The following is a 27428-nucleotide window of genomic DNA, read 5'->3' as shown; positions in this document are numbered from 1 at the left end:
AAGTCTGGGCGACGGCGTCGTAGTTCATCACACATGTGCTGGAGCACGCGGATATAAAACTCCTGATTCACCGTCTGCCCTTGTTGGACGAACTCGGTGTGTATGACACCTCTGGCATCGAAAAAAACTATCAGCATCGTCTTTGTTTTGGTCTTCTGTCGCCGCACCTTTCCCTACGCCGGAAAGCTTGTAGACCGCCACTCGGCGCTCTGCCTCTTTGTTTGAGGATCGTATTTAAAACACCATGTTTAGTCTTCAGCATTGATGCTGTTAATGAGTGCAGCATTCTTCTCTGCCTCGGAGAGCAAATCAGCGCTCACTGATGCCCCCGGGTCCTTCTGGTCCTGTTTGAGGGAGTGCGGCACAAGTCTGGCATTCATCTTTCGTTTCCTCAAGTTCTCAGGCAAAATTTGGTGGCATATTGTCTTACTAATGTCGAGAGCATCTGATAGCACGCGGACTGTAATGGTGCGGTCTTGTTGCACGATTTCCCTGATCGGAGCCACGTTGTTTTCATTCCGTGAGGTTGAAGCGCGCCCCTGCCTTGTGTCGTCTTCCACCAACGTTCTCCCCGAAACGAACCTCTTGTGCCACTCGAAAACTCGCGCCCGCGATAATGTCTCGGTCCAGTAAACGTCACGAAGGAGCTCATACGTATGTGTGGCTGCCTTGCCAAGCTTCACACAGAATTTTATGTTTACGCGCTGTTCGAGGTGGACGTCGATCTCTCCACATTCACTCACAGTAAAATGCGCAGACGACTTGTGACAAAGTATATTTCTACATGTAGTACCATGTAGCGGCTGCCACAGCTATTAACATGAATAGCTCAGGTTAGCTCGAAAAAATGGCGTTACACATACGCACCAGCATTTGTTTTGGGGAATCATTTCTAGAGAAGAAAATAAATCAGTCTCGTAACTTTACGGACAAAGGTTGTAGATCTCGCTTTACAGAATATGAGCGTGCAGTTGGGATCTGTGGTTATTTTGGCTTCGAAATTGCGAGCCACTCCCGGTATTGCACAAAAAACTGCCGGGAATTTTTCCCGTATACAATTTACATCAGCGTTTTCCGTGACAACACTCACCGCTTTCCAGTCAAGCCACAGCTTTTCCAGCCAATTCCGGCATAGAAGGGTAGGTATAGACTTGCCCTGGTCCTCTTCTATATGCAATGGAAGCTCAGTTCGCCAGCCGTTGTGTTCCACGTTTACGGTTGCCTTTCCTTTCAGTTTTAACACCTCTTTGTATGTTTTCAAAACTGATTTGGTTGCCATGTATTCAATCTGCGAAAACCATTGCTTAAACGCACTTTCCAGCATTAGTGTGACAGTAGCACTCGTATCCAAAAGCATAGAAATGGGTTTCCCTTGAATGTGCCAATAAACTTTGCAGCCACGCTTTCCGTCCCCCTCGGATAGCGCGACATGAATGCGCTGCGAATCGTCAGATTCGTCGTCCGTCCCTTCCGCGTACTTCACCGGACGGGTTTTCTTTCTCCTGGCACATCGATTGCAGATGCCCAGTCTTGGCACATGCGCGGCACTTCGCATTGCGATACCACCATTTGTCTGAATTTCGCCCTTCCCCGCAATGATAAGAAGGGGGTTTCTTTTGCGCTCTTTGCTTTTTACTAGCGACGGCCTGGGTTTTGTCCCCACTTTCCCTCGAACCACATTCCCATCGGTCCAGCTTTCTGCTTGGGAATGTAGCTCTTTAGTTTGCCTTGCAGCAAGTTCTTTTTCGAGCGCAATCCTGCGCGCTTTTTCAAAGGTTAGGCCTTCCGTTGCGAAGAATATCATTTGTCTCCTGGTAGCGCAATCCTGCCACAAGCCGGTCCCTCAAGGCGTCATTCAGGAATGCTTTGAACTTGCAATAACGCGCCAGATGTTTAACTTCCGCCATGAAGTCCTTGACGCTTTCTCCTTCCTCCTGCGGGCGCTTGTTGAACTTGCAACGCTCGGCGATTACTGAACACTCGGGACTGAAGTGCTGTTCTAGTATCTTCTGTATCTCCGTAAAGGTCTTGTCAGTAGAACTGTAGGAAACGAAAATTTTCTTGAGCCCCTGCTACACTGTACTGCCTACTACGTTCAAGAACAACCTCGAGTTCTTTGTCTCAAAATTCACAAAAATCTCGAAATACGACTTCATATTGTCGCTCCTTGATTTTAACTCTGGCATGCTTCCAAAACGTCCCGAAGCCTCTGGTATTGCCATACTGAAATGCTTGCCTTCTGTTCGTGGTCCTGTCGTCCATTCCGCTGTGCCGGTCCTTGCTTCGGAATCGTTGCATCATCCCGTGCTCATCGCCAATTGTTCTGTCGTGGCCGAGGAAAGACACGAACGCAGGTAGCCAGGCCAGGAACGACAGTGGGCTTTATTCACAGATGCCTCTGCTTACATAGCGCTTATGAAGACTGCCCTACGTCTTGGTTATGCGCCTGAACTGATATCAGATATCAGCTAACTTCGACCAAGATTTTGAAAAAACCTAGGCGTTCTTCAGAAATGAAATCTAGTGGATGTGGTTAAGGCTTATCTAAAGTTTTAAGGCTTATCTAAAGTACCCTTTTTAAAGTCCTACTTAAATAATTAGTCGAGATAAATTAACTTTTTAAATATACGTTGAAACGTTCAGGCGTCAAAAGGAAATTTGTGGAGCTGCACAAATATTGACCGACCCCGGCATTTCCAATGAGATAGACTTAGCGTGGCCGTTTTAATTCGGGAAGAACAAAAGCCCGCGGAGTTCCAAAAATACCACCTGACTGCGCGCTCTGCGCGCCCGAACGCGCCGCGTTTACAGCGCTCTCATTTGTGCATTGTAAAAAACATCGCTCGCTTCGCTCCTTTCGTGCTGCACCCGACAGAGCCTCGCGTTGTGGTTGGTTCCAAGATAAGCGCCAGAGGGTTCGGGCGGCAGTTGAAAGCCGTCTCCCGTTTCTGTGGCGAGAATTGCATTCTCACGCTAGCAGATTTTTGAATGCGTCGTCAGCCGCTGCTGGTAACGTCGGAGCCGGAGGCGATGTTTTTTACGAAACCACGGACGAGAGCGCTGTAATCGCGGCGCATTCTGACGCACGGAGCGCGCTGTCACGTGGTATTTTTTGAACTCCGCGGGCTTTCGTTTTTCCTGAATAAAAACGGCCACGCTAAGGCTATCTCGTTGGTAGTGCCTGGCTTGGGCATTATTTATGGAGCTCCACAACTTTCGTATTTACGCCTGAACGTTTCAAGCTATATTGAAAAATAATCTTTAATTTATCTGGAATAATTATTAAAGTAAAATGAGCAAAAAATTGTACTGAAACTTTAGCTAAACCGTAACATCATCCACGTGATTTCAGTCCCGAAGAACGCTTATGTTATTTTTAATATCTTGGTCCAAGTAGCTGGGGCACCCTGTATAAACCCTATGTAAAGTTGAGAAGAGCATCCGAAATGAAGCGTTCCTCAACTTTGCATTTTACCTCTAGCAACCAAATACGTTTATCGTTCTATGATATATATATATATATATATATATATATATATATATATATATATAGATATATATCTATATATATATATATATATATATATATATATATATATATATATATATATATATATATATATATATATATATATATATATATATATTCAAAGAAAGTCATGCAACCCGGGCGGCCTAGCCCGGGGGGTTTGTTGAACTACCTGTACATCGAACGGAACTGCAGATAGTTGTTTGTCACTTGCAGGCAGGAATCGCAATTCCGATCTTTCTTCTCCAATTTCCAGACTTATCTTTTGCGTTTGATGCACCCCTGTTCCAGGTACTCTTGGAGAAGCTGCTGCGCTCCTGTCCCGGCTTAAAGCGGGTCTACCTCCTCATACGCACCAAGCGCGGAGAGGAGCCGCAGGCAAGGCTGGCAACGGTTCTTCGCTCACAGGTAAATATTCCCTCAACTCCCTCATCTGGACTCTGTCTAAACGTACAGGTACGACCGTCGCGGGTGATAGAAGGGAACTCCACAAATTACTCTGGCCAAAGCTTTTCTTGACGATGCAGTTGAAGGCTGCATCGTGAAGAACATATTTGCAGTCTGGTCCGTGCTACGCCTAGACTGCAGGAATGCATGAGTACAGCGCCGTATTTTGATGATGATGATGATGATTCCACAGCAGACGCAAACGAGTTTCCCATGAATAGCCTGGCGCTACAAACTTGCCGGGGTGGCTTTCGACGTCGCCTGGGGATCATCCCGCACATTTTCAAAAAATAGCGCGCTTGAGTGTTTATGCAGAGTTCTTCCCTGCTACTTTTATTCTCCTCTTCCGAGAAGCGGATGCTCTGTTTATAGCAGGAAAAATCCCTAATGCTGACTGCGCTTGTGTTAAGACAACACGGCTCTGCTACTTTTGCACGCCGCGGCCTTTCTGTGGGCTTACCAGCGCTTTCTTCGTTAGAGGACAACTTCCTTGCATATTTGGGGGGTTTATTCTCTGACCTATCCGCTCATGTAGGATGATCAGAATCTACTCTCTGATACGAAATGCGATTCTTTTCTTCAGGCTTTGAAACCACCCAATCTTTTTTTACATCAGATACAGTTAGCAGTGCTAAATCAAGATTAGAGCCTTTCATTTCTTTCCGCTCCGGCCAGAGCGCGTTTTCCTTGACTCTTGCCGCGTGCACCTCGGGACCAACAACCCGCTCCTTAGGCTTCCCATGCCCAATTACTGGTGCACTTCTCTCCGGGTTGACGAACAACTATCTTGTTCGCGTCGCAGCTGCGCCCTAACTCCACGCAGTCGACTGGCGGACGTTTCACTGTCGCCGCTCGGTTATGCGCCTCTTCCTGACTGCCTTTCAGCTCGCCTGGCTCACCTTTGTCGCACACCCTGCAGTGGCACCGTTCTTCTCTCTACTGTGCACGCTCTTCAATGCTGACCTCAGTTTCACCTTCGCAACCAGCAGATTCGCGCACCCCTACCTTCTCCTTGTCACGCCCGTGCCGCGCTTACCCAACTCGGCCACGGTCTGGCATGCCTTTTCCTTGGGCTGTCGGGTCGGGTGTTCCCCTTCTCCGGCTTTATCTCTTTGCCTGTCGCACGTTTGCGTTGATTCCTGCTTCACGTCAACGCGCTGATCAGGCTCGGCAGCGGTCTCTCTAGCCTTTTCAAACCTCTCTAGAGTTTTCGCGCTTCGTTTCCATCCGTGCCGATTAGGCGCCTGATCCGGGTTCGTAGCGTTGAGATCTTTACGCTCCGCGATAGTCTGATGCTTAGCGGGTCTTCTCTGGACAGAAGCCGCCTTGCGCCCAAATGGCTCCCACGCTCTGCCATTAATGCGCATCCGGCCGCCTAGGCACTCTGCTTTCTCTCTCTCTCTGCTTCTGTCCAAGTTCCGCATCCTCCATTCTGGACCGCGCCTCGTCGCATCTAAAGTGCAAGCTCCAATCGCTTTAGTTCCTTTTCTTCTTTCTCAGCTTCGTACTTAATGCGTTCCTTTTTTTTCCCCCTCCCGATCAGCTTCCTACTTACGTGCTTTTTTCTCCTGGTCGGCTTTCTCTTTAGCCTCCCGTACCAAGTTCCACGTATCTGCACGCTGATCCTTATTCTCGATATGCTTATAAATGTTCTTGCTTAGCTCAAGTTTTGTTATTTTATTCAGCAATTCTACTAACAGTTCCTCGCACAACAAGAACAAGTCCGACTTCGGCAATTTCGTTAGGTCCATGGCCCCACTTTCTACGTTTTGGGTCTGCTGGCTCAAAAAAAAAATGTCGTGAGATTAACGCCTGTCAATTGACAAACACTCGTTTCCGAGAGGTCCACTTCTACAATCCCAAGCACTAGAGCGTTGTCACGTTTGTTTGTTTTTTTGCCGCCAGCAAAAATCTATCTCGGTTAGCCCGTGAAGCAAACCGTACAATAATATTTGGTGTTCCCTTAGCCTTTGTAGCTACCCGATGTGCGATTTCAATGTCATGGTTGGACAGTTCTGTGGACAAACACGAAGCCACTGTCTCAATAAACTTACTGATGACAACTGTACTGTACTGCTTCATTGTCTTCCTACTGTACTGCTTCAAGGCAATCAGTCGTTTTTGTTTTTGTTTTTTTTTTGGGGGGGGGGGGGGCTGGCGTCACTGAGTTCTTTGCTTATAATCCGGTTCTCATGGCACTGAAGGGTCAGTTGCTTCACATCTTCAAGTTGTTTACGGAGGATCTTAACTTCGGCTCTGAATTCTTCCAAGTTCTCTAAACTTTCCAGAAGGCGTGGCGCTCATGTCCACTCAGTGCAAGGAAAAGCAGCATCTGGTGAAACAAAAGGAGCGCCGTTAAACCCGAGTCAAGCAATGCATACGAATTTCACTTATCTTTCTTTCTTCGCGTCTACCGCGTTATTTGTTTCCACCATTCTTGCGTTCATTCTCGTAAGCAGCGCAAACTTTGCTCAACTGAAAAGCTGTAGCTTCAAAGTGGCTCGCCGCGGACATCTAACTTGCATGTCCATAGGAATAACTGTGCAGTCGACAGATGGAGTTTGCGGCGTGCGGCTGCGTGGAAATGAGGTAATATGGCCGCATTCTCGCAGCTAATCTCATGAATTACATGGATGCATAAGGAGACACACATGGTCGCTTGGGTGGGGCCGACTAGAGGTGACTGAACCGCAAAGCATCGCTACGAATGGTTCCTGAGCGCATGCGTCCCGTAAGCTTCTGCTGGCGACTGTACATGTACCTGCGTGTACTGCTGCAAAGTCTACACTTTTTTTAAATGTCCGTTTCGAATGTATGCAGGGTCAGAGAATCATGCAGCCTTCAGTTCGCTCTTGGTTTTGCGGCCGATGCCTCCTATCAAATGTATAAGGCTCGCAGCGAACCACCAGACGCTATAAATTTCCTCCTTCTGTTATCAAATTCTCAGAGCAGGATTTAGGTTGCTACAGCCTAGCCATCAGCATTCCGTTCGATCTACTCTTTCTGTCGCAGGTTTTCGAACGCCTCAAGCGAGAGCAGCCCAGTGCACTTGATAAGGTGACAGCAGTGCCTGGGGACCTGACACTTCCGAGCCTGGGACTCAGTGCGTCTGACACGGCCACCTTAGTCGAAGAAGTATCCGTCGTCTTCCATTCGGCTGCTACGATCAGGTTCAATGAGTCTCTCAAGTGAGTGAATAGGAAACCGTTGAAATTTCCGTCTTTCTTTTATGTGTACGGAAGACGCAGTGACAGAAGCGAGTCTCAAGCGGTATACGGAGTTCAAGATGGAGAGAAAAATTACGTACTAATCCTGCGAAAGCATTTCGATCTACCCTGTATGATTTCTTTAACGTCTTGCCTCAAGAGTGGTGCGGACGGGATGTGTCACCACGAGCTGTGGACAGGAAGTGTGCACACAGCGTGTCCCCATGAACTGTCGATCATCCAGTAAGAGAGTAACTATGATTTGTAATGAATAGTAATGATTGAATGGAAAGTTTAAATGTCCGAATTATTGAAAAAATGATTAATTTATTAATAAGGTAATTCATTTTTCTAATTACCCTGAGAAATTCACGAAATTGGTGAATTACTAGTGATTCCTGCAGAATTGAGCGAACGGTAAAAGTAAGGAAATAAATTGTTTAATAATCAATGGAACTCATTATTAATTAAAACAAATCAATACTAACTATCAATAATTCATGTATTAATGATGAATAATTGATACCTACTTAACTATACAACTACCCACCAGTTTAATCATTACAATCAATGATTAATTACATTACAAAGTAATAAAGGAGGCAACGCAAGTCTAAATGCTTTCGCATTTCCGAGGGCAAGGAGACTTTGTGTACATTTAATTTTTTACTGTAATGAATGCTTTTACTCTACACGCGACAAAATTTTCCCGAAGAGTGAAGGTGGGCAGAGAGTAGTGAATGACACTTATGGAGGGAGGTCAAAGGTGGCTGTGGGTGGGTGGGCAGTCCCTAGCTAGGAAGCTGGGGTGAGGATAAGGCTGGTGCTTCTGGATGACTGTCTGCCTTTGCCATTGTCTTTTTCAATTCGATTTACCTATCTCATTTTCGTTCGCTGCTGCGTGCACTTCTAGTGGGTAGAGGCCTTGTGGAGGGTGGAGCTAGGTGGATAGACGGATAGTGAATGACACAAACAGTGGCGAAATCGCTGACTGCAGTCTTAGGTTCTGACGCACTGAAACTGTACCGGTGCTGTTTCGGGCTTTATGAGGTACTTCGATGACTAGACGAACTGGACTCCGAGTCGCTCCTGATGGGGCAGCATTATCACAGCGACGCCGGGCTGGTTCCCCTCACATATATGTGAGGGAACCAGCGAACCACATATGGGAACCGCTGGTTCTCATATGTGAGGGGAACCAGCGAGGCACTCGCTCGCATTGTCGGAAGACATGGAATCCACGTGGCTCATAAACCTGTTTCGACATTAAGCTACTTCTTACCACGACCGAAAGACCGCATCCCCAGAGAAAAACAACCTGGTGTCGTCTACAAAAATCCCATGCTCAGAGTGCCCGGCTTCATACATCGGCGAAACAAAAACCTAAACCAAAGAATAAGGCAACACAAAAATGACATCCGGCTAATGAATTGCGAATCCAACCCCGTCGTCGAGCACTGCGAGTGCGCCGACCACCCGGTAGCCTTCGAGAAGGTGAGCGTCTTGGCCGTGGAGCCAAACCTGTTCAAGAGGCGACATTTTGAGTCACGGCACATCCGGCTCACCAAGGCGGCGATGAATAGGATTCCAGGAACGCTCCCCTCCGCGCACGTTAGTGGACTGCGCCACGTGCTAACAAAGGGAGAGCGAAGGCAGCAACCCGCTGCTGCTGCTGCTGGCACACTTTAGTCACCCCTGCAGAAGGGACCGAGTTGGTCCCGAAACGTTGTTTAAAGTTAAAAATATTGGTTGGTGTCAGTTTTCTCTCAACTATCGCAAAGCTTTGAAATGGTTGTTCATGCTCACAGCCACTGGCACGTGGAGTTATCACTTTGTTTTAAGATATGCCACCAGAGTTATTTATAAAGATTGCATCCGCGCCCATCTGCCCATGAGTTGTTCTATATTATCGTAGGTACTTAATGCGCCTTATCTATAAAGTCATTTGTCAGTTTTACATTCTGAACGGCAGAGAGGAGTGCTTCCGATTCTCTTCGCCGACAGCCGAGAGCACTTGCTACCACTGTCGTCGCCGAGTCGAAATTATTGTTGTGTACGTAAGTCAGCCCTAAAGAAGTTATGCAGGGTTTAACTACTCTTATGCCCAAAGATCCACCAATAACCTTTTAGCAATGGCCCGGACCAAATTTTGAGGTCGCCATCCGGTCGGGCCCGCTTAATTATGGGTGGACATCGATTTTGGTCCAAATCGGGCAAGGTGGAACTGTCAAAGTCAGTGTTGCTATGCTGTGCTTCTCGGGTTTAAACCAAGGTCAAATCAGGCACGCAATGGTGAGCGAATTTTGCGTTGAGTAGAGCTACCGCTCTGGAACAGGTGGGAGTCTACCCGAGTCGTCTCTGCTGTAAACGCGACCAGGTAACAATACCCTTCATTGCAAATATCCTTTCGAAATGGTCTGACTGATAAGTGGAGCTATTATAGCAAGTTATATCGTAGGCAGTGAAGGCATTTTTGTGAAATCCAAAAGGGCGATTCGAAGAAACCGCGCATTTGAATTGCACGATTCGTTTCGCGCAGGTTTCCATGGCGATAGCATTTGGCTGACTGTTAGAACAGAATCGAGGGGTAATATTCTTTTAAGTCTTTAAACAGAACCATTTTTATCGCAAAACATCGCGGCGCGGACGCAATGAGATGGAGGGAAAGCCGTACGCATCTTTCGCACTCTACTCCTACAACGTGCGGCGACCGAGTCAAAGGAAAATCGTCGGGAAGGCCCCCGCTTCGACAAGGTCTGCCATGTGCCGCGCCTTCAGCGCAAAATGTTACTATTCTAACAGAAAATCAGAAATTTTGCTGTCATTTTACTCCAGGAATGAATTTACCCCAAGAGTAAACCGCTCCTGCAACCGGCCCCATGGCTCTCTCGAACAACGTTGGTCATCGTTTCTAGGTTATTCGAGATAGTTTTCGTCACAGCACACGGGCGCCTTAGCGTTTTTCCTCCATAAAAACGAACCCGACCGCGGCGGCTGCGTTTTTATGGAGGAAAAACGCTAAGGCGCCCGTGTGCTGTGCAATGTCAGTGCACGTTAAAGATCCCCAGGTGGTCGAAATTATTCCGGAGCCCTCCACTACGGACCTATTTGTTCCTCTCTTCTTTCACTCCCTCCTTTATCCCTTCCCTTACGGCGCGGTTCAGGTGTCCAACGATATATGAGACAGATACTGCGCCATTTCCTTTCCACCAAAAACCAATTAATATTATTATTCTTAGGCTCTTTATGTTGAAACATTGTTGCTGGTTTTGGAACACAGTGATGCCGGGAGTGGTTTTTATTTTCGTCTTCGACGCCACCAAGTGTAAGTGCAAGTACTGCCGTCGCTATAGAGTTGTTATTAAATTATTTTTGGGCGCAAGTGCGCAAAATAAAGTCTATCTTTTTGCACCACACCAGCCCACCCTTCGTTTGCCCAGACATCGTCCGGGCGCATCCACCCGTGATAGCATTATGCCGCCGATGCGACTAACCGTGGAGCGAATACAGCTGTCCATGCGAAAACCTCGGCTCGCAAGATGGATCCCCAGATCACTTCCGATGGACGATGTGCTTTTAGTCATGGCTGCATGGTACCATCCAATAGCATCACGCAGTTTGTGCTGAAGGGCACAGTAGCAAGCACTTGAAATGGGTGTAACCCTTTGGAAGGAAATTGATCATGATTTTGCACCACTACCTTCCCTGCAGAGTTCTGCATCTTCCCCATTTTTTTTTGCAGCGGGAGAGTTGTTGGGGTGTGTCCGCTCCTTGTTGATATTTTAAAGCGATAGCTTTACTACGGCATGTTTCGCGAGTTTCATCGACCACGCATATTTGACCTTCAGCGACCTTTTGCGCGTGGCGTGTGAAACTGCGCCGAAACCCATGAAGAGCGGGAGCTTCTAAAGCAAAGGAACGGCTCACAACTGGCCCCCCTGGGAAAATGGACACCTCAGACGCGCTTTAAGCTACGTAGCGGTAGTGACAGATGTGTGCTGCATGCGTTGGCATTGAGAACGTTCTGGCAATAACGCGCCACTGAAGCTTATAGGACCACCGCGGTGGCTCAGTGGTTAGGGCGCTCGGCTATTGATCGGTGTTCCCGGGTTCGAACCCGACCGTGGCCGCCATGCTTCGATGAAGGCGAAACGCAAAGGCGCCCGTGTGCTCTGCGATGTCATCGCACGTAAAAGATCCCCAGGTGGTCGTAATTATTAAAGCGATAGCTTTACTGGCCGCGAACTTGCGATTTCACCATGGCGGTACTCCGAGGAGGCACATGACGTCACAACGCACGCCTCGCTGCGGATATTACTCTCTCGCTCGCTCCCCAGTCACTACTGCGCATGCGCCCCTAGTAGCACCGAGACACAGAAGTTCCGCCGCTGCGCAGCGCCGCGCCTTTCCTCAAAATCCAACTTTCAATTTCCTCTCTGTACTTTCTCTTCCTCCTTTATCCTTTCTTTTACGGCGCGGTTCGGGTGTCCACCGAGTTACGGTGCCATTTGCTTTCCTCAAAACCGAACAAGTGAGCCGATGGCGTTCATAGAGTTTATTGGCGTTGACAACTTTACAACATACAGTTTCTTACTAATAACTAGAGGGAAAGCTGGCGGCGCTGCACCTGGACATCCATGGGCACGCAAAGCATCATGGGACGATGAGCTACTTGGGGCGGAACAGTAGGTTTTTTCAGGAACATAGCGTGGCGTTACCGAGATGTCCTATTCCGTATCTATGGCGCGTTCCGCGCAGACGACTTCGGATACGGGCCCAATACGTTATAACGTATTGGATACGGGTCCCAAATGGACTTATTTTTGGAAATGTGGCGGAGTGCTTGAAGGTTGCTTCACTTCCTCCACCGGTTGGCCCGGTATTGCACTACCTCCGTGATCGGCCTGGGTCATTAAACCGCGCGTCTTTACCATCCTGTCTTTCTATCCAACTTTTGAACTCTCCTACTATCTGCACGTAGTAGCGATTGTGGCTCGGCTTGAGCCAGTGGGCAGGCCTGTGCACTTTCCTTTTCTTTCTTCCTGGCAACAACAGACAAACAGACAGACGACTTCGGCGTAAAAGTAGTGCGCAAAAGCCAAAGTAGCGAAAACGCAAAAGCACAGGACGCCAATAAAAGGTTTATGTTTTCCGAAATGCTGTGGAAAACCTTTGAAAAGGTTGAAGCGACAACTTTCTTTAATCGAATTTCTTTTTTTTAAATTCGCCTGTTAAACCCCAAATATGGGCTTTTGTGGTCTGCAATGCTTGCCCAATAGGAGAGCAAGCCATCGCTTATTTTGAGCAAAATTTGCATTTACATGCTTTTCTGCTCGTTTGTTGTGATTTAGACAGGATATTGAATGATAGGACATTCTTGATTATCGAAGAACGTCGTTTTTTTATTAATTCTTGGCCAAAAGTTGTAGTTCTGCAGTCGGTAGCTCTCCGCCCCATGATGTTTAGAGCGCCCATGGTGATACAGGTGGTCTCGAGGAAGCTCCATGCAAACTCCCATAGACGGGGCGCCAGCTTTCCCTCTAGTTAATAGTAAAAAACTCTATGCTTTACAAAGGCCGTTCATTTTCACGAAAGGAAAGGCACACAACCGGCTCAATGGGTCTGTGGAAATAATAATAATAATAATTGGTTTTTAAGGAAAGGAAATGGCGCAGTATCTGTCTCGTATATCGTCGGACACCTAAACCGCGCCGTAAGGAAAGGGGATAAAGGAGGGAGTGAAAGAAGGAAGGAAGAAAGAGGTGCTGTAGTGGAGGGCTCTGGAATAATTTTGACCACCTGGGTCAGTGGAAACCTCAATCTCGCTTTCATGTACGTGTGGCGTTGGTGTCCAACTCCAAAAGCCTGCTTTCATTGCGTTCCGCACATTGGATAGGCAGCGCGCCCTCCCTGCCACCCTGGGAGGTGGCATGCAGTTAATAGTTGATCGCGAGAGAATGATCACCAAATGAACGCCGCGCCCTATCTATTGCTGCAATGCCGCATATCGGCCACAACGCTATCAGCGCTAATGCATTCAGGCAACATCTGTCTCTCACCACCGCCACGTGTATCAAAGCACGAATGAGGCGTCCGCATATCCAGGGAGCCAGTTATGCGCCCTTCCTTTCCTCAAAGCCACGCCGTCTAGAACATTGTCAACGCCAACGCCAATGAACGCAGTGAACGCCGACATCTTTCGCTTTGTATATCCTGGACTATCTGAGCTGATTCACATTAATTTTTTTCCGGAGCCCTCCACTACGGCACCTCTTTCTTCCTATCCTCTTTCATTCCCTCCTTTATACCTTTCCTTACGGCGTGGTTCAGGTGTCAGCCGATATGAGAGAGAGATACTGCGCCATTTCATTTCCCCAAAAACCAATTAAAAAAGAAGCTATAGGTCGTCGCGTTCATTGTGTTCATTGGCGTTTGCGTTGACAGCGTTCTATAATGATTTTGAGGAAAGAAAAAGCGCATAACTGGCTCCCTTGGTCACTGGACGCCTCATGTAGCGCTTTGAGGTATGTGTCGGTGGGGAGAGAGAGGTGTCGGTTGTATGCATTAGCGCTGACAACGTTCTGACAGACACGCGCCACTGCAGCAACACGCCGCAGCGTTCATTGGGTGGATGGATGGAAACAACTTTCGCGGGTTCGATCCCGGCCGCGGCGGTCGAATTTCGATGGAGGCGAAATTCTAGAGGCCCGTGTACTGTGCGATATCAGTGCACGCTAAAGAACCCCAGGTGGTCGAAATTTCCGGAGCCCATCACTACGGCGTCCTTCATAGCCTGAGTCGCTTTGGGACGTTAAACCCTCACAAAACAACCAAACCAAACAACTTTTATTAGACGAAAAAAAATGGCAGCGCTTTAGCACTCGTTAACTCTCGTTGAACTGCGAAAGCGTCGTTTAAATAATAATAATAATTGCACAATAGCCAAACGGGCGAGTTGGTGGTACATATTGGTGGCAAACAGCGCAACGACGCGGACAGAGTGGAATATACTTTTTCTATAAAATGTACTGCTTTCCTTAAATAAATTTCAGTTGTGAGTCAGCGCTTGTCCTGTATTTTCTTCCACTCTGTCCGCGTCGTTGCGCTGTGTGCCACCAATAATAATTGGTTTTGGGGAAAAGGAAATGGCGCAGTATCTGTCTCATGTATCGTTGGACACCTGAACCGCGCCGTAAGTGAAGGGATAAAGGAGGGAGTGAAAGAAGAAAGGAAGAAGAGGTGCCGTAGTGGAGGAATAATTTCGACCACCTGGGGATCTTTAACGTGCACTGACATCGCACAGCACACGGGCGCCTTAGCGTTTTTCCTCCATAAAAACGCAGCCGCCGCGGTCGGGTTCGAACCCGGGAACTCCGGATCAGTAGTCGAGCGCCCTAACCACTGAGCCACCGCGGCGGGGTAGCTTCGTTTCCCAGACACGTCGTCTACGCAGCGTCTCATTGCGACACTCTCGAGAACTCAAAGCGGTCTCTTCCGCAGTTGAAGAGTCACTCCGGGACGTGGCACGACTTCTAACCGCATCTTCGTTACGACGCTTCTCGAGTCGTGCGGAGCGTTCTTCTCTTGAGCGCGCTGTCTCTTCCTCGCTTCGTTCTGTCGTTGTTGCGTCTCTTTCGCGCTTTCCATAACGACTGCAATACACTGAGGCGAAGCGCATATATATATATATATATATATATATATATATATATATATATATATATATATATATATGCCTCGCGGCTACACCTCCTCTCCCTCTACCCCAGCGGGGCACATCTGGTGAAATGAGCGGCGATGGCAGCGGCGTCGACGGCGGCGTCATCTGTTGGAGCGCGGCGGCGGTGTTGCTAGGCAAAGGCGGCTGAAGGGGGTGCGGGGTTCGATATATATATATATATATATATATATATATATATATATATATATATATATATATATATGTATATATATGTGTGTGTGTGTGTGTGTGTGTGTGTGTGTGTGTGTGTGTGTGTGTGTGTGTGTGTGTGTGTGTGTGTGTGTGTGTGTGTGTGTGTGTGTGTGTGTGTGTGTGTGTGTGTGTGTGTGTGTGTGTGTGTGTGTGTGTGTGTGTGTGTGTGTGTGTGTGTGTGTGTGTGTGTGTGTGTGTGTGTGTGTGTGTGTGTGTGTGTGTGTGTGTGTGTGTGTGTGTGTGTGTGTGTGTGTGTGTGTATTAGCAGACAAGGCAAATGAAGTGAGGGGCTCGTTTGACAAACATATTAAGGAAGCCAACAGTAACCGAAATCAAGGTGCATAGGGGAATGTTTCTATTTTTTTAATATCTAGTGCCAATCAATTAGTCTTTTTAAAGAAAATTACTTATAAAGCAGCAGAAAAACAACCATGCCGCTGGTGGGATCCGAACCCACGACCTCCGAATATCGCGTCCGGTGCTCTTACCACCTGAGCTACGGCCATGGCTGTCCAATTTGCTGCTTTCGTGGGTATTTATGTTTTGCGTGTAAGCGAACCTTGAGAGTGTTCACTAGCGCCACCCTCGTCCCTAGCGGTAGCATAAGAGGGCTCTCGCACAGTTTCCGCCATCGTCGTTAGATGACGTTCTACGTCACACTTGCGGTATTACAGGACGTGCTACGTCCACCGCTATGGACGAGGGTGGCGCTGGTGAACACTCTCAAGGTTCGCTTACACGCAAAACATAAATACCCACGAAAGCAGCAGACTGGACAGCCGTCGCCGCTGCTCAGTTGGTAAGAGCACCGGACGCGATACGCATGAAGTGTCGCAGCAAAAAGTGCCACGTAATCTATCTGTTGGAGTGCTCTGTATGCAACAAGCAGTACATAGGGCAAACCGAAACTGCATTCCGTTTACGCTTCAATAACCACAGGGCTCACTGCACCTCTCTCCCCAACTTTCCGCTATCTAAACACGTCAGAATTCCCGGTCACTCATTCGACAAAATAAGAGTTACCATTTTACAATCAGGTTTTAGGACACATCACGATAGAGAAACCCGTGAGTCATATCTCATTTACAAATTTGATACTGTTTCTGCTGGTTTAAACGAAAGTCCTGGTATACTATCTTGTCTGCCCCGCTAACAATTTTGCTGACCACATGTGTGTGCCACGTTTTAAATGACCGCTTTTTTCTGTATCTTTCAATGTCGTTCCTGATTGTATCCACGCATTCACATGATTTCTGTACTTTGTTCCTAGTCGTGATAAGGCTTTGATATTCTGAGAGTTGCTGGCTGAAAAGACTCCCGCCAACAACCGATATTGTTCACTCTGACGAAGGCCGGACCCCGGCCAAAACGTTAGTAATAAAGTGCTTTTCGCCTGTGCCCCTCTTCTTATATATATATATATATATATATATATATATATATATATATATATATATATATATATATATATATATATATATATATATATATATATATATATATATATATATATATATATACATATATGCGGTTCTCCTCTGGATTCTAGTCGTTACGGAGAGCGCGAAAAGAGGGGCAACAACGAAAGAACGAAGCGAGGAAGAGACAACGCGCTCAGAAGACGCCAGAAGAACGCGCCACACGCCTCGAGAAGCGTCGTAAAGCAGATGTGGCTAGAAGAATTCGTGCCTCGTCCCGGAGGGACTCTTCAACTGCGGAAGAGATCGGTCTGAGTTTTCGAGAGCGTAGGAATGAGACGCTGCGTGGACGACGTGCCGAGGAAACGAAGCTTTCGCAATTCGACTAGGGTTAACCGGGGCTAAACCACCGCAAATTTTTATCAATAGTGGAGTGGGCCAGCGCAATTGCGATGGCGGCTCCTTCCGCCTCTGCAGGTGAATTAGTTCGTATTGTGGCGGCGGCCTCCACTGTGCCGTCTTCATAGGCTGTGACTGCCGTGAAAAATTCTACTTTAGAAATTTCTGCCGAACCCGACCACGGCGGCTGCGTTTTTATGGAGGCAAAACGCTAAGGCGCTTGTGTGCTGTGCGATGTCAGTGCACGTTAAATATCCCCAGTTGGTCGAAATTATTCCAGAGCCCTCCACTACGGCACCTCTTCTTTCCTTTCTTCTTTCACTCCCTCCCTAATCCCTTCCTTTACGGCACGGTTCAGGTGTCCGCCGATATATGAGACAACAGCCAGCACTCCAGTCTCCAGCGAAGTGGCTTGCGTGCATGAAAGGCCGCTGTGCTCACGGGTACTGCGCCATTTCCTTTCCCCAAAAAATCAATTAAAAAATTCTGCCGTGTCGACATAAAGGATATCGGAGCGGTTGCTGTATGTTTTGGTGTAATAGCTCACTCGAGCCTGCCGCCTACCCTGATGGAGGCTAGCGCTCATATTGCGCGGTAGGGGTTTTGATGTATGTGATCCTGCGTGCGCAGAGAAATCATGTAAGGTGTAGGACTTGTTGCGGTGGGGATGGGTGTATTGAGATGGAGCTGCCGCAGTAGGCGTTGTCCTGTTTCTGTGCGACTCAGGCGTACGAATTGGTTGGTGCGTAGAGTCTCTATTAATTCGATCATGGTATTGTGGGTACCAGTGGCCAGGAGACGTTTCGTGCTAACCGTCCGTGGAAGACGTAGGGTGGGCGGAGGTGACAGCCGCGCGTATTAGGATATCTACCGTTGTCTTTGGCGCTGAGTATGTGGTGTGGGAGGTGCTGCTTAATGCGGCTAATGATTAATGCATTTGTCATATTGAGAGCCTCGCATTCAGACAGCCCATGATTGCGTGCTGCCACCTGCCTGATTAGTGCGGCGAACTGTTTGGTCTGTCTTTGCAAGAGCTGAAGTGTGGCGGTTGCATCGAGTGTGTTGTTAATGGTAAGGCCGAGTATCTTCACCTGAGACACAATGGGCACTGGATTCCCATACATGTGCAGTTCAAAGGGTGGGGGTAACCGGGGAATGATTTCAGCTGCAAGAGTTTCGATTTATTTGGAGAGCAACGGAGGCCTGCGTTTGCTAAATGAGTGATGGTGATATCTATGGCAGATTGCAGGACATCCTGGGTTGTTCCAAGGGATCCTCCCGCTGTCGAGATTGTTATATCATCTGCGTATATGGCTGTGTGGAGCCCTGGGCAAAGGCCTTTGCCAGTGGCGTTAGGGCAATGCTAAAAAGTAAAGGTTAAAGGACCGCCCCTTGTGGGATCCCCGGTTAGGTAGGAGGAAAGACTGGGAGGCGACATCCCCAAGGTGGAGTTCTGCCGTGCGTCCCTGAAGGAAGGCCCGAACATATTGCCATACGCGGGTGCCGCAGCCCGTGGTGGCTAATGTCGTCAGGATATGGTCATGGTTTATTGTGTCGAAAGCTTTATGAATATCCATGGCCAATATGGCTCGCGTAGTGGCTCTATGGCGCTTAGTGTACAAGAGAGAATCTTTAAAGAGGCTGCAAAACACCGCTTGAACGGATGTCGTTTACACTTCAGATAAATTACTTATGTCGCACAGATGCTGACTCAAAAAGAATTACGAGAATCGATGTATAGGGACGGGAGTTATTCATTGAAGAAATTTGAAAATACAAGCAAACAAAATACTGCCCTCAACTCTATTTTCGCGCGGCTTCCCATTCCGATTTCACTTTCCCAATGACGACACACTCTGTGACCAATCAAAACAGCCTATCTTAGCACGTGGCGGAAGTTTACACTCCATGGTTGCCTGTTCTCTGTAACTCGTTCATGCCAAGGCTAGCGGCGCCGTTTGCATGGTTGCAACAACCATGTGAACGCCCAACTGACCCAGCGATGCTTCATCGTCACCACGACGGCGCAGAAGGGAACACTGATCAGTGACGTTCCCGTACTTATGGATCCCATCTCGAACACATTTAGCGCGTACCGCTACTGCTTACCGCCAACCATCGCCCCTTGCGCGCTGGTTGGTCACGGCGAGCAAGGGGCGCGCGCTGTTGACGGGAGCGTGGCGCCAACTGGCGCCGCCGCCCGGTGATCCTCCACAAGCTGACGATGCGCACTGTCTGCTAAATGTCAACTGAACACATCATTCCTTGTGACCGAAACGAACGCTTATAGAGTGCAATAGCTCGATCAGATCAACTCTACAAAACCGCTCTCAGATACATAGAGAGTACCCATAAGTGTTAGTGCTAGGTCGTAGGATGTTACAGAGAGGCGCAAAAGTCCGTCGATGCAAAAAGTAGCCAGAGCCTCTAGTGGTGTATTTTTGTTTTACTTGCTTTTCAGTGCTTTTATCTAGGGCAAACAAGTTGGTTTTGTTAATGTTATATAGAACAAAAAAACTTGACGAAACGTATCTCTAGTTATTAACACAATTTGCAGTATATTTACTCTTTGTCCAATCATAAAGCTCGCCCTCCGTGATGTAATATTCGATGCTAAAAACCGCCACTGTATAGTGCCAGCATGGTCACCGGTCCGACGTTTGCCCAACGCCGGACGCCAAGGCATGCAAGCAATGCGGGAGGCAAATCCCGACCGAAGGTCATCAATGCGCTCCAAAGTGCATGATCTGTGGGGGCGGTCACGTCACCGGCTCCAGAGAATGTCAAGAGCGCCTAAAGAAAAATGCGAGATACGACGGCAGCAGGCAGAGTCGCCGCCGCAGCAGGGACGCCAGGAAACCGAGATGGTTCAGCTCGGAGGGAGACGCCTCGTCGCGGAGCCGCTCGAGATCCAGGAGCCGAACACGGAGCCGTTCGAGGAGCCGTTCGAGGTCTAAGGCGCCACCACATCCACCACCACAGGGGGCCTGGGCCAACGATAACCCCTTCAACAAGAAGAAGAAAAAGCCCGGCACCAAGGTGAGCTGGGGAGCAGGCCCTTCCAACACTGCTCCGCACTCGGGCAAACAACAAAATCCCCCCGCGCTTAAACAACAGGATCATCCCGAAAAAGTAGAACTGCGAAGGTAACTAGAACAATCGCTAGCCTGTAACGAAGAGCTAAAAAGACAAATTGCCGCAATTAGACGGGAAATGCAGGAACTGAGGACCGGCAGCCCTCCGCACCCACAGCCTCAATTGTTAGGACACCGTCACCACCCATGCAACAGCACAGAGATGACGAGTTTTCAAAATTCAAGGAAGAAATGCAAGCTACAATGCAATCTATGTTACAACAATTTATGCAGCAAACACAATCACAGTTTGCTGAAATAAGAAGTAATCTCAGAAAGCAAGAATTTTCGAGAAATATAAAGGAAAAGGCCCACCACTTTCACCGACCAGGTCTAGATTCAGCCTAGATTCCCAAAACAACACCACCGCTGAAAACTAATATGGCCAGAATGACTAAAGGAAGAAAAGAATACTTCAACATCTGGCAGGGGAACTGTAGAGGCTACCGCAGAAAACAGGGCCTACTGCAACAATACATATACACACACGACACCCCACCGGACGTTATAGCGCTTCAGGAGACTGGCGCAACCCCCACACTATCAGGTTACACGTGCTACGAGCCGAACGAACAAGGCAGGACGGCCACCCTGGTCAGTAAATCGTTGGTGGCCATCAGCCACGACAGGATCGAGGAAACGGACGTAGAACACGCAATAGTCGAAATTATACCCAAAAAGAAGAGCAAACGCGGCAGCATTTTCATAGTAAACGCGCATAACCCTCCGAAACAAAGGAAAGCAAAATTTAAGGAACTGTTTCAGGGCGCGCGAAAACTAGCAAAGGACAACGCCCTAATAATTTTAGGAGACTTTAATGCTAGGAACGAGATCTGGGGATACAGGACTACCGACGCCAAGGGGAAGGCAATCGCGGAGGCGGCCGAAATTGCCAAATGCGAGCTCCTCACAGACCCAGACTCCCCGACTAGAACAGGCAACAGCGTCAATAACGACACAAGCCCCGACCTCACTTTTACTCACGGCACGGAGCTGGCGCAATGGGAAAACTTAATGGAGAATCTAGGTAGCGATCATTACATCATAAAAACGCAAATCTCTCCCGAAAGACTTAAACGTCAGTTAGGAACCGGGAAAATTACTGACTGGGAAGCCTTGCGAAAAGCATGCGACAAACTAGAAAAAAAGGGGATACAGTCGATCGAGGATTGGACTAAAATGCTAAAAGGAAAACAGAACCATTTCACCAAAGAGGTGGCGAAAACGACCCAAACACCCGAAGTAGACACAAGGTTACTAGGGCTTTGGGAGGCTAGGCGAGGACTCACCAAAAGATTGAAGTACCAAAAGTACAACAAGAATTTGAAACGCAAAATTGCGGAGATTACGGCGAAGGCCGAAGAGCATGCCACACTACTGGCGAGGCAAAATTGGCAGCAATTTAGCGATTCACTTAACGGGACCCTGAGCACAGCGAGCACTTGGCGTATTCTCAAGGCGCTCATAGACCCAACCAAAACTAAATCGGAAAATAATAAGGCCATATACTGCCTGGTCCATCAACACGAAGGACCGGATGCGGAGCTCCTCGAGAAGGTTCGCGTTAAATGCTACGGAGACTCAAACCCGGCAGCCTACACGGACGGGTACAGGGGCAAAGAAAATAACGATCTAGACAGACCCATTACGAGGGAGGAAGTCTACGCGGCTATGCAGTACGCGACTAAAAATACGGCCACAGGCACGAACAAAGTTACAAACGCGCTCATCCGCAACCTTAGCGACACCCTGGTAGAGGAACTAACCGAATTTCTCAATGCACATTGGGAAGCGGAAACGGTACCGGCGGAATGGAAACATGCCGAGGTAGTCATCATTCCTAAACCGGGCAAAAAGCAACAGATTGAAAATCTAAGACCAATATCGCTAACCTCGTGCTTAGGCAAACTATAAGAGAGAGTGGTAACGCGCAGGCTACAACAGTATATGGAGGATAATGAGCTGTACCCCCCCCCCCCCCTCTATGTTTGGTTTCCGAGCCACACTATCCACCCAGGATATACTTCTCCAAACCAAAGAACAAATACTCTTAGGAGTACCCTACAACTGGGAACACGTTATAATGGCACTTGACATAAAGGGAGCTTTCGACAATGTCAGCCACGACGCCATCCTTACGGGTCTAGACGACCTAAACTGCGGGAGGAGGATCCATGGCTATGTTAAAGCGTTTCTTTCGGACAGAACAGCTACGATTGGACCAGGAGAACTTAGATCGGATAAATTCTCCACCCCAATCAAAGGAACACCCCGGGGCTCAGTCATCTCTCCCACGTTCTTTAACGTAGCGATGATTGGGTTAGCTAAACAATTAGAAACTATCAACGGCATACACCACGCCGTGTACGCCGACGATATCACAATCTGGATGACCAGAGGGTCGCTAGAGGAAAAGGAAGAGAAACTTCAGGAAGCCGCGACATGCGTAGAAAACTATGTCAAGGACTGAGGCCTCGCGTGCTTGACAGAATAATAACAATAATAATTGGTTTTTGGGGAAAGGAAATGGCGCAGTATCTGTCTCATATATCTTTGGACACCTGAACCGCGCCGTAAGAGAAGGGATAAAGGAGGGAGTGAAAGAAAGGACGAATAGGTGCCGTAATGGAGGGCTCCGGAATAATTTCGACCACCTGGGGATCTTTAACGTGCACTGACATCGCACAGCACACGGGCGCCTTAGCGTTTTTCCTCCATAAAAACGCAGCCGCCGCGGTCGGGTTCGAACCCGGGAACTCCGGATCAGTAGTCAAGCGCCCTAACCACTGAGCCACCGCGGCGGGGGTGCTCGACAGAAAAATCGGAAATTCTCCGCGTCTGGCGAAGCAAACAGAATCGCACGGTTCCGGCAGACGACGACGAGCTAAAACTCGAAATCTACCTCGAAGGCAAACCGATCCCAGAGAAACCCATGATTTGAATCTTAGGAATGTAGATATAATCGAACCAGCGCTGTACTCACACCCTCGCCCTACTAAAAGCATCGACGCTGCAGGTTGCTCGCATGATTAAGCGGGTCTCGCAGAGACGATACGGCATGCGCGAGGAAGACACGCTGAAACTCGTAAGGAGCCTAGTGGTGAGTAGGATGAATTATAGTCTCCCCTACTTTAACCTTACCCAAAAAGAAACACAACAAGCAGAAGCAATCCTACGCCGCGCCTACAAAGCTGCCTTACAATTACCAAACAGCACACCGACCGAAAAGTTGATGGCGCTGGGACTCCTAAACACGCTAGACGAGCTCAAAAGAGCTCAGCTTGTAACCCACCTACAACGTTTAATGCTTACGCCAACGGGCAGGGAAGTATTAAGAAAACTGGGTTGCAAAGGAGCGCTATATAGTAGGAATTCTAAGGACAGACACAATACCCGACGAACACAGACAAACATCAAAGGCGGCTCCCCTGCCCAAAAAGTATGGACACAAATCTGCACACTGCACGCAGAGCGGCCAGAGCCACCTATATACAAAGGACAGTAGCCCTGAGGGACACAACGGTGTATGCGGACGCAGCCAGATACGCCAAAAGTCTAGGACAAGGCAATTACAGCATGGTGGCGACGGTGATAGGCTCGGACCTACGCGAGATCACTAGCGCATCTCTAAGCGACTGCACGGTAGTCGAGGCCGAAGAGGCGGCCGTAGCTCTAGCGGCAGCGGAGGGCTACCGGTCCAAGCAGTCTTTAACGATCATATCAGACTCGCAAGCAGCCTGCCGAAACTATATGAACGGCAGAATCAGCCGCAGCGCGCTCCGCCGCTCTTGCGGCGCACACCAAAAGGATAAGCAAGGAAGACCACTTTTGCATACGATAGTATGGACGCCAGGTCACGAAGGAGTGGTAGGCAACCAAGAGGCCGACAGGGTAGCTCGAGAGCATACGGAAAGCCGAGCTTCCCGCTTAGGCGGCCCCGAGGTTTTCGTACCTATCCCTCAGGGATATACGGCGATTTTAGATTATTTTAAGGGGGTCAGAAGACGCTACCCCCACCACACAAATCACTTAGCAGGGAAGAGGCTGTAGCTTGGAGACAGCTGCAAACGGGTACCTACCGTAACCTGCATATACTAAGCAAAATTTACCCCACACAATATAAAGATACATGTCCATGGTGTAACGAAACGCCCACGCAATATCATATTTCGTGGGAATGCACGAGAATACCCGTGGTCCCAGCCATACCAAACCCGAGTGCGGAGCAGTGGGAGGGATTGCTCTCCAACGACCGCCGGTGCGACCAAATTGGTCTAATCCGGCGGGCCAAGCTGGAGGCGGCATCCAGCGGAGCCCTGGAATAGGGGCAGACGACCCTATGCAAGAGAAGATGACCCAAGTCATCTGACACCGTAGACGAACAAAACTAGAGCAAAATAAAGTTTATTCTATCTCTCTCTCTCTCTGTATGGTGACACCGTCAGCGCCATGAATTTGTTTTTGCGAGCTAATTAAAATATTAAAAACAGGAGTAAACGTGGTACTACCTATGCTAATAGCATCACTATAACTCCTTCTATGCAACCAACGGGCAAAACAATGCACTGAAAATGTGTTTCGGGGCGCCTTTAAGGGCGAGAAGTACGTCTTGCGCCGATATGTTTGGACGGAAGCCAAATTGAACTTTGGAGAGAAAGCCTGTTGTTTCTAGAAACGGTTGCAGGCGATTGACAATTAATAACATGCTCGAAGAGCTTGCCGACACAGCTCGTTAAGGAGATGGACGCAAATTTTGAAGGGTGAGGGGTTTGCCCGGTTTGGATATAAGTCGCATGCTGGCATGGGTCCAGGCTGATGGCAGCGTCCCAGCGTGCCAGTAGTTATTAAAGAGCCCCGTTAGTTCCTGGAGGGAGACTTCGTCCAGATTGAGTAGTGCCTTGTGCGTTATGCCATCCGGCCCCGGCGCCCTAGAGCGGTGAATACTGAAAAGTGCTCGGCGGACTGCATTTAATGTGATGTCAGCATCAAGTTCCGGGTTAGGTGGAGGTAGATTGAGTCGGTCTGCTGACTGAAGGATTGTGGGTATATAAGTGTCACATCTGTGCCCTTTTGGAGCTCTAGTTATATTAGACGTTGTATGTTTACTTGTATCTGAGATTTAGTGGTTTTTGGATCTAAAAGAGCATGTAGGAGATACTACGTGCGTTTAGTGCTTAATGTACTCTTGAGGTCGTTACAAAAGGTTGTCCAGTTTGCGCGGGCTAGTGTGTTCGCGTAATCTTCTGCCTCACGAGTGAGAGCGGCTATGCGGAGTCTCAGTGTACGATTGTGTCGCTGGCGACGCCAGCGCTTGAGAAGTCCCTGTCGGGCCTCCTGTAGACGAGCCAGATGCGGATCAACCTGCGGTGACGTAGAGGTTTTTTAATGCGTTTGCTGTTTGCCTGAATAGCCTCCCAGACGGCCTCTTCAGTCGGTGACAGTACGGGGTTCACTAGAATCAGCTGCCAGGTATGAGCGCAATTTATATCAGTCAGTGAGAAGCTGTGAACGGGGGTTGAAAATCTTGGAATTGTAAACAATAGTTTAGTTTAGTTCATGGTGGTTTAACGTCGCAAAGCGACTCAGGCTATGAGAGACGCCGCAGAGAAGGGCTCCGGGAATTTCGACCACCTAGGGTTCTTTAACGTGCACTGACATCGCACAGTACACGGGCCTCTAGAATTTCCCCTCCATCGAAATTCGGCCGCCGCGGCCGGAATCGAACCCGCGTCTTTCGGGCCAGCAGCCGAGCGCCATAACCACTCAGCCACCGCGGCGGCTCGTAAGCAATAGTAGTGGAGACTGGAGAATGGTCACTCGCAATGCTGTCTTGGAGCACCGTGTGAGATTTAACGATTATGTTTGGTGCGGCCCATGTGAGATCGGGTGTGGTGTCGCGGGTGACACATGTGCCAATGCGAGTGGGTACGGTGGGGTTTGCTATCAGGCCAAGGTTGTAATCAGCCATTGCGGTAGAAATGAGGTTACCGTTGGGGGTATCCGAGGTGTATTCCCAGTGCGTGTGTAGTGCATTAAAATAACCCGCCACAAGGAGCTTTGAGGAACGAAAGGAGCCCAGGATGCCCAGAATAACTGCCTTTATCTTTGGAATTGCTGTATATGGTAAGAATAGTGAGGCCAAATGTGTGCCCGGGTGAGCTGAGCTCTATCGCGGTATACTGAGTGCTGTTGGGATTCAGGTAGCGGGACTGGGCCGGAGAAGAGACGAGGACGATCGGAGGAAGAAAACTTGGAAAACTTTATACAAAGACTATTTACATAACATACATAACCTCGAGAATTTCTTTTTTTCTTTTCGCAGAACGTAGCGAAATCCCCAGCTCCTGGCAAATTTCGAGCAGCTCCTGCACTTTTAACTTCTCCATCGTGAGTTTCACCATGCGTTAGCAAGCCCACTAAAACAAAAGCCCTAGCTTGAAGTGAACAGAACAGTTTCTCTAAATCAATTTCCCAGACAACAGGAATCCGCACCTAGCATCTGCCTGTGCTAGTACGGTCTGGCGAAATGAACGGAAACATTGGGCACTCACCCTGCCAAGGTATAGCTGACGCCCGTCAGGCCCATAGCTGCCGAGGTCCGTTAGAGCCGGTAACTTCACGTGGACGTCCCCCAGCTGCCATCCAGTTGTTGGGATTCAGGTAGCGCGACTGGGCCGGAGAAGAGACGAAGACGACCGGAGGAAGAAAACGTGGAAAACTTTATACAACGATTGTTTACATTATGTACAAGTACGGGCAACTGAGAGTGCTTCTCAGTAAAGAGAGCTTCTTAGGAGTTGGGAGTCTCTGATACCTCTCAAGAAGCAGCTCCTTAAATACTCTTCGTATTCCCCAAATCCCTAGATGGGGAATACAGTTCGAAGAATGATGTCCAATCACACGATGGCACTGATGGTACCACCCACGGCAGGGCGGACCTGATATTCTCTCGCAGCTCGGTAGAGGGAAAGGGAACAGGACCCGGTCACGTTGTCGTCCACGCGGCCTCCAGGTGGGCGCGCTCGTGTGTCCGGACTGCGCCCATGTGGATCCGGAAGGCACCTGCGTGACACAGGAATGCGGGCTGTCTCCCAGCAGGGTTTGAAAGATCTTGCACTGATGACCGGAACGCGGAACCCTCTATCGAAGGCGCGGCACTCGGGCAATTGTCCAACCTTAGCGTGACTGAAGAGGGCAACACTGATCCTGTACTTCGTCGTCTGAGGACCGGGACGAACACGTGGGGACGCTATTATTGTCGCTGCAGCCATTGGCCTGTTCGAACACGTGGGGACTCTATTATCGTCGCTGCACCCGATGTTCCTGCAGCCACATTTCTTCCAGAGGGCTCATTCACCTTCG

The 27428-nt window shown here is 48.7% G+C and overlaps 1 pseudogene; it reads left to right on the top strand.

The window, feature by feature from the left end:
• LOC144129509 (putative fatty acyl-CoA reductase CG5065) overlaps positions 1 to 27428 on the top strand; it is an 84573-nt pseudogene that overhangs the window by 17261 nt on the left and 39884 nt on the right.

This window comes from Amblyomma americanum, chromosome 4 (genome assembly GCF_052857255.1).
Source record: "Amblyomma americanum isolate KBUSLIRL-KWMA chromosome 4, ASM5285725v1, whole genome shotgun sequence".
Taxonomy (NCBI): domain Eukaryota; kingdom Metazoa; phylum Arthropoda; class Arachnida; order Ixodida; family Ixodidae; genus Amblyomma; species Amblyomma americanum.
The sequence above is the reverse complement of the archived record's forward strand: the minus strand, read 5'-3'. Positions and strand labels throughout refer to the sequence as shown.